The sequence below is a fragment of the Bison bison genome, unplaced genomic scaffold (genome assembly GCF_000754665.1).
Source record: "Bison bison bison isolate TAMUID 2011002044 unplaced genomic scaffold, Bison_UMD1.0 scf7180017864053, whole genome shotgun sequence".
NCBI lineage: Eukaryota > Metazoa > Chordata > Mammalia > Artiodactyla > Bovidae > Bison > Bison bison.
Window position 1 is genome coordinate 1,579,195 of NW_011494625.1, and position 7,798 is coordinate 1,586,992.

Sequence of the window (7,798 nt, forward strand, 5' to 3'; positions counted from 1 at the left end):
ATGTTAAGGAAGAGGAACTGCATGGATCATCTCTCAAAGTCTCATGACTCCATCTTTACGCCGGAAGGGTGGGAAGGGAGGGTTGAGGGGAAGTGTGGCTGTAAAACAAACCAAATCTTGGAGTGCACAATACACATATCCAAGCAGACCCAGCTCCGCTTCCAGGAGGAGGGAGCCCTCAGAGCTCAACCCCTGCCTGCCAGGCTCCCAGAAGGCAGAGCAGGGCCTGCCGTCTGGCCTGCCTGGGATGTGCCTAAGTACTTTTAGAAAGATGCCGGGCTCCTCTGAGGCTGAATCAGCACTGTCAGGCGTCAAAGACGAACACGGCCCAAATTTCAGGTCAGTTCTGTCAAAAGAAAGGAACCTGTTTTGTTTTAATCTTTTTCAGAATTTGCTCAGGATTTTCAGAAAGAAGGAACATGTCCATTTTTTTTTTTTTTAGTTGAGTGGGACAAGGTGAGTCTCCTGATGATGAGTTTCTGCAGCTAGAGATCCAAATAAAAATTCAAAATGAAAATAAATTTTTAAAAAATGTTTATTTTCCATTTCTACAAAGAGTGACCATATCGGAAGGTGTGAGGTGCTTGAACCCCACGCGGAAACTGGACTTCCCTGAGGGCTCAGACAGTAAAGATGTCTGTTGGATTCCTGGGTGGGGAAGATCTCTTGGAAAAGAAAATGGCAACCCACTCCAGTACTCTTGTCTGGAGAATCCCATGGACGGAGGAGCCTGGTTGGCTACAGGCCATGGGGTCACAAAGAGTCAGACACGACTGAGCGACCTTCACTTTCACTTTGCGTGATAACCTTATAATTTCACATTTCGGCCCCTCCTCCTGCACTTTCTGATCTCCGTCCCCGCTCCCCAGGGCAGAAGAGAGCAGTGGTTTGCTCCCACCAAACAGTGGTTTCAGCTCCCTTGGAATTAGCACATTAACCTCTGTGACCACCACCCCCAATTTAAGGAAAGCTAAAGGTGGCTCGCTCCAAACTTTGCTTCCTAGTGAAGTGCGTTTTTTTTCCCCTAAGGAGCTTCACTCTATAACACCTTGAAACTCATGAAAACTCACTTTCGCATCGTTTCCTGCTGAGCAGCAAAGCTCAAGCACGATGCTTTGCTTTTGCCAGATTTGGGGCTTATTGCAGGAAAACAGAGTTCTTTCCTCTTTTAGCTTCTTTCCATCACCTCTGGAGACAAGCTTGCCAGCTACCAAAACAAAATGTTTCCCAGTTTCTCCTCCCACACTTGTGAACTTTGTTCCTTGATTAGGTACCAGACTCCCCTGGAAACAGAACTGGACAATGTTCAACCAATCACTGCAGGTTCTTCAAACACGAGCTTGAGAGATGTTGTTTCACGGGGTGTGTGTGTCCTCCCTGACCCGCCGTTCAGCATTTGAGTTGGTTTTCGGGGCTCCAACAGGGGAGCCCCCTCCCCAGAAGGTAGGAGAAGGAAGCCACTCTGGCTGCACAGAGGCCCTGCTCTCCCCTGTTTAGGCCCAGCAAGGAGCTGCCAGCGAGCAGGTGGACTGCACGGCTGTAAGACAGGCTGGTCCCAGCTCCTAAGCTAGAAAATTCCAGTTATCTCACAGCTGGCAGTGAGACACTGGGCCACTCCCCACTCCAGCCCCCAGCCAGACCCACCAGGCCTGCCTGCCTTTGACATTCCCCCCAGGCCCTCCCAAGAGCAAGGGCTGGTCCTTGGCGCTGGGGGAAGGAAAAGAGCTTGCTTACATGCAAGGAATCTCGCTGTGGACCCTCCACGAAGGCCTGGGGCTGCTGTTGCCAAGGGAGCCGGGGAACACGAAGCCAGAGCCGATAGAGGGCAGCATGTGCTAACGGATAACTAGAGCCGGCTTCCCTTCCAAGGGCAGGGCATCTCAAGAGAGCGCGCACTGGGGTTCCCGAGTCAGCAGAAAAACAAGTCAGAGAGACTTGAGGGAGGGCTGGGCTAGGAGACAGAGAAACATCCCTCCAAGCCAGGCCGTGTGCAGGAGACACTGCTCGGGGAAGAGCCAGGCAGCATGTCCTGGCAGAGGCTGGGCATACAAACCCGGGAAACGCAGGCACCGAGCAGAGCAACACCTCCCGCACCACGAGCCTGCGTCTCAGGGGCTTCTCAGCCTCTCATGGCCCCAGTTCAGTGCCTGGACCTCGAGCAGAGAGGGCATCATGTGTCCCAGTGTGCTTCAGCCTTCTGGACCAAGAGGACAGGGGAGCGCCCTGAGGCTGGCAGATGCTGGCGGCCTGGCTGGGTCTGAGAAGGGAAGTGCAACCCCACCAAGTGGGATCTATGAGGTGGCCCAGTTCCGAGGGCAGCGCCAGGCTCCGAGCTGATGGGTGTCAGCCTCGCGGCTCTCAGCCCAGAGAGGGAGGGCCAGGTTATCCTTCCACGGACCGCGGACAGCCGGGAGCTGATGCTCTGGGGTACCCACAAGAGCAGCTCTGCACTCAAAGAACTCCCAGCATCCCTCCTTCTGACCCCCGGGGCACCCGGCCTGAGGGGAGAGCCCGGAGTGCTGACAAGCAGAACCCGGAGCCGCGGCTCAGCCCTGACCTCTGTCCAAGTCACCAGGGGCAGGAGCAGCGGTGTCTGTGCAACCCAGGGACCGTCTCTTCCCACGAGCCCCTGGCCAGCCCGATCCAGGTGGCCATGGGCCTGGAAGACACGAAGGACAGGCTGCGCCCTAACAGGCTAGGGAGCGTCCGATTCCAGGTGACAGGGGACCAAAGCCCCCGCCCCGAGGTCTCAGCCCCCTGCACAGGCCCCAGGGCATCACTTCCTCCTCCATCCCTCCACCTTTCCCATTTCCTCTCCTCCCAGAGATCCAGCCAGTCCCCACACTGCACCACACCGTGGTTCAGCTTGCGGCTGTGCCTGCCATTTCTTCATGGAGCGATTACCGTTTTCCAAGCACCGTTCACATGTCTTTTTCCAAATCACGTGCACTGAAAAGCAGGCACAGGCCCTGAGCGGCAGCACAGCAAGAATGAGGGTGCCAGGACCCCCAGCACCTCCAGCTCCGGACCCTGTCGGGGTCAGCTTCTGGGCCCGCGTCCCCCCTGCTCCTTCCATCCCATGATCCAAGGGAGAGGGGGAGAGGGGCTGCGGCCTCTAAGCCGGGGACGGGCTAATTATAGAAGTGACACCGTTGAGAATAGGACGCTCTTGGAACTGAACGGGAGCCTCACGCTGTCGGGAGGGTTTCCAACTTCCAACAGTGCCAGGCGAGGTATTCAGACTGTTTCCCACTGACAGCAATTTAAAAGCTGGACAATATAGAAAAGGACTCCAAGCCTTCTGCTGTAATTTTTTAAATATTGAGAAGTAAAGAATGTTGTCTTTTGATGCGAGGAATGAAGAAGGACTGGGGTGCATGCCTCTCTGGTCACCTCGGCATCAGAAACAAGGTTAGACAATAACTATGCAGCCTTTAAAAAGGAGATGCCAGCACCTGTGACAACATGGGTGGGCCTGGAGCCCCCTGTGCTGTGAGGAATACGCCGGCCATAGAGAAACACTATAGGGTTTTGCTTGCAGGTGGAATCTATGATAGTCCGATGCACAGAATTGGCAAGTAGACAGTGGCTGCTGGCGAGGAGCGGAGAGAGATACGGCATGGTGTGGGTCACAGGGCTTCAGTTACGCAAGATGAGTATGTTCTGGACAGAAAACTAGAGACTTGTCATACAGCATGGTGACTGTTGCTAACAATACTGTACTGAATGCCTGAGAGTTGCAAAAGAGGACTGAGCTGAAAGGAAATCATCTCACCTCACACACACACACACACACACACACACACACGATGGTAACTAGGTCAAGGTGAGGGATGTGTCAATCAGCTTGGGATCTTTTCCGTGTCTACGTGTATATTATCTTCTGCTCAGTTGTTCAGTTGTGTCTGACTCTTTGCGACCCCATGGACTGTAGCCCGCCAGGCTCCTCTGTCCATGGGTTTCCCCAGGCAAGAATACTGGAGTGGGTTGCCATTTCCTCCTCCAGGGAATCTTCCCCACCCAGGGTCTGAACCCTCATCTCTTACATCTCCTGCGTCCACTTGGGAAGCCCCACAGCGTCTATGTATATCAAAACATCAGGCTGGGCACCTTAATTAGATATGATTTTTCCATGTCAAAGATACTAAAAAAAAAAAAGAATTTTAAAATTGGAAAGTGGAAAACGCAGTTAGGCTGGAATGACGAGGGGCCACAGGAAGGAAGCAGAAGAGGCGGCGCCACCGTGAGCACGACAGGTGGGGGCGCCCACAGCCCTGGGCTGGGACCCAGGGAGCAGGCTTTCAGGTTGATGCTGACCTCGCCCAGAGGGATGTTTTCACTTCTTGAAAACGTTTAGGTGGAGGAAATACACCCATCAGTCTTTGCTGAATACAGCTGCCTGGGAAGGGCAAGGTTGAGTGAAAAATAGGCCTTGAAACCAAACCTCGAGCCTAGTACTTTGTTATGTAACTCAGCGGAAGCCTAGCATCTCTTCTGGTCGGAGGCTCTCCAAACATTTGGGGAATGCGGCCTTTGGAGAGATGTTTGCGGAGGTTACCCTGGACACTCAGGGAGGGCTGTGACCCAGCCCTGACCACGGGGCGGGGGGAGGGGAGCGGATCTCAGCCAGGCTCCACATTCAGTGTCCGGAGCCTCTCAGGCCCACCTGCCTGCTGCCTTGCTCCAGCCAAGGATACTTCTGGAGCGCAGTTTCTTCCTTGGGAAAACAGAAACAAGTAACATGAAAACAGCAACACGTTTACTTCTATGGAGTTTTGAGTGACTCTGTGGAACTGAACCATGTCTTTATGCATAAATCACATGTTAGTTCATGCCCACTGGAGTCAGATGGACTTGCTATGTTCTCTGAGCCTCATGTACCCGTAAAACCACCCAAGTAAGATAGGATTGTAGGGCACAAAATGCTCAGAATAGCTTTCTTCAAAGTGCGTGCATGCTCAGTCGCTTCAGCCGTGTCCAGCGGGCTCCTCTGTCCATGGGATTCTGCAAGCAAGAATACTGGAGTGGGTTGCCATTTCCTCCTCCAAGGAATCCTCCTGACGCAGGGATCAAATCTGCATCTCCAGCCATTGGCAGGCAGGTTCTTTACCACTGAGCCATCTGGGAAGCCCCTTCTTTAATGCTTTCCAAGTAGTTTTGTGGGCAACTTGCAGGGAGAAACATGTTTCACATCTCTTCCCAGGACACACAACATAGGCGTACTCGACTGAAACGATATTTAATCTCACTCTGTGCAATACATACCATCTGGCATTTTCTACGCTCTTTCATTTGTTAAAACACTAGACACAGCTCACTCACTATAGGCTATACAGACTGGGGCCATATAGCTCCCAGTTTGAGAAACATTGGCTGGGGGCTTCCAAACATGAAGAGAGACTGAACACACATTTTTCACCTTTCCCTTCATAAACCCTATTAAAATGGTAATAAAGGAATAAAATGCCATAAACCCACAAGGACAAAGGACACAGGAGGGGACATCAACAGATGGGAGACTTTGACAAGTTTTTAGAAGACAGATCACCGGGTTTCCATCGCAGTAAATGATGGAAGAACCCACAGTCACTTGACAATCTTGGTTGCCCACCAATAACGCTTGCCTTATTCTTCCTTGTAATAAGATTCAGACTGTATTTAAGTCCTCAGCCTCCACTGCAAAGTCATGGTGTCAGGAAAGACCAACCTCATCTTCAGCTCCAGGGAGTAAACCTTGATTAGTTGAAGACAACCATATTAACTGTATTTCCCTTGTCTAGTGATTCATTTAAGAAGAGCCGTAACACCTAATTTTGGATGTGGGGTCTTGATAGAAAGTCTGTCAGTGATGGGATTAATTGTAGGAACCATTCTACAGTTTTAAAGAGTCAGAGGACGAGGTAATTCCAATTTCTGCCTCTGGAATATAAGCCACTGCCGTATTGTGCCCACAAAAGGAACTACCTGAAGCATTCTGGCAGAACAAACAGATTTTTCTAAAACCAGGGTTTCTGATGTAATTCAGCCACTGAGTTAAACAACCTGAGAGCCACCTTATCCAAGGACTTTATATTATTCAAGAGAATGAATCCACTTGTCATTGGGGACATTTTAATTGGGTTTTCTTCACTTCCAGGATCCTAACTGACACAACAAGGTGGATCATCATAAAACTCCCCCATACCAGGGAAACTGAGGGCCCTCGAACTCCCAAGGAGAGAAAATCAAGGAAGGACACAGAGGAACAGGAATGAAAATGGTACAGCTAATATGGCATTGGAGGCTAGGACCATCAATGACGTCAAAATTCCAAGAGAAAATGACATTCTATCTGGAATTCAATAACCAGGGCTTCCCTGGTAGCTCAGCAGTTAAAGAATCCACCTGCCAAGGCAGGAGACACAGCAGACGTGGGTTCCATCCCTGAGTTGGGAAGATCCCCGGAGAAGGAAATGGCAACCCACTCCCGTGTTCTTGCCTGGGGAATCCCATGGACAGAGGAGCCTCCGGGACTACAGTCCATGGGGCTGCAAAGAGTCAGACTTACCGTTGTTGTTAGTTCAGAGTCTGTTGTTCAGACTTACCGACTGAACAACAACAAAACTGAACAAGGATGAAAGCAAGTAAAGGTATTTTTATACACACAAGGATAAAAAACATTTTTATCTCCCACAGACTTTTTCCTAAGTGGTTGATGGGTTTCAGGAAAAGAAAAGAATAAAAAGGAAGAAAAGGAAGCCTAACCAAGTGACAGCAGTCAGAATGGCCACCATGTAAAAGTCTACAAACAATGCCTGCTGCAGAGGGTGTGGAAAAAGGGCCCGTCTACACTGCTGGGGGTGTAAACTGCTGCATCCACTACGGAGAACCGTATCAAGCTTCCTGAAAAAACTAAAAATAGACCTATCATATGATTCTGCAACCCACTTCTGGGCATATATCCAGAGGAAACGCTAATATAAAAAGATACACGCATCCCAGTGTCCACGGCAGCACTATTTACAACAACCGAGACAGGCGAGCAACATGGGGCCATCGCCAATGGATGGGTAAGACAAGAAGACGTGGTGCATGCACACAACAGAACGCTTCGTACCATCAAAAAAGAGTGAAATAACCATCAAAGAAGAATGAAATAACGCCGTTTTCAGCAACAGGGATGGACCTAGAGATTACCAAGTTAAGTGAAGTAATTCAGACAAAGACAAATGTCCTATGATGCCATTTATATGTGGAATCTAAAAAAATTATACAAAGGAACTAATACATAATGCAAAACAAACATTCACAGACATAGAAAACAAACTCATGGCTTTCAAAGAACATACTGGGGAGTGGTGGTAGAGAGAGAAATTAGGAGTTTGGGGTTAACATATATGCACTGCTGCTGCTGCTGCTAAGTCGCGTCAGTCGTGTCCGACTCTGTGCGACCCCATAGACGGCAGCCCACCAGGCTCCCCCATCCCTGGGATTCTCCAGGCAAGAACACTGGAGTGGGTTGCCATGTCCTTCCCCAATGCGTGAAAGTGAAAAGTGAAAGTGAAGTCGCTCAGTCGTGTCTGACTCTTAGCGACCCCATGGACTGCAGCCTACCAGGCTCTTCCGTCCATGGGATTTTCCAGGCAAGAGTCCTGGAGTGGGTGCCATTGCCTTCTCCAACATATGCACTACCGCATATAAAATAGACAAACAACAAGAATCTACCATGTAGCACAAGGAGCTCCAGTCTATCATCTATAAGGGAAATGAATCTGAAAACAAATACATATATTTGAGCAAACTCCAGGAGATAGTGAAG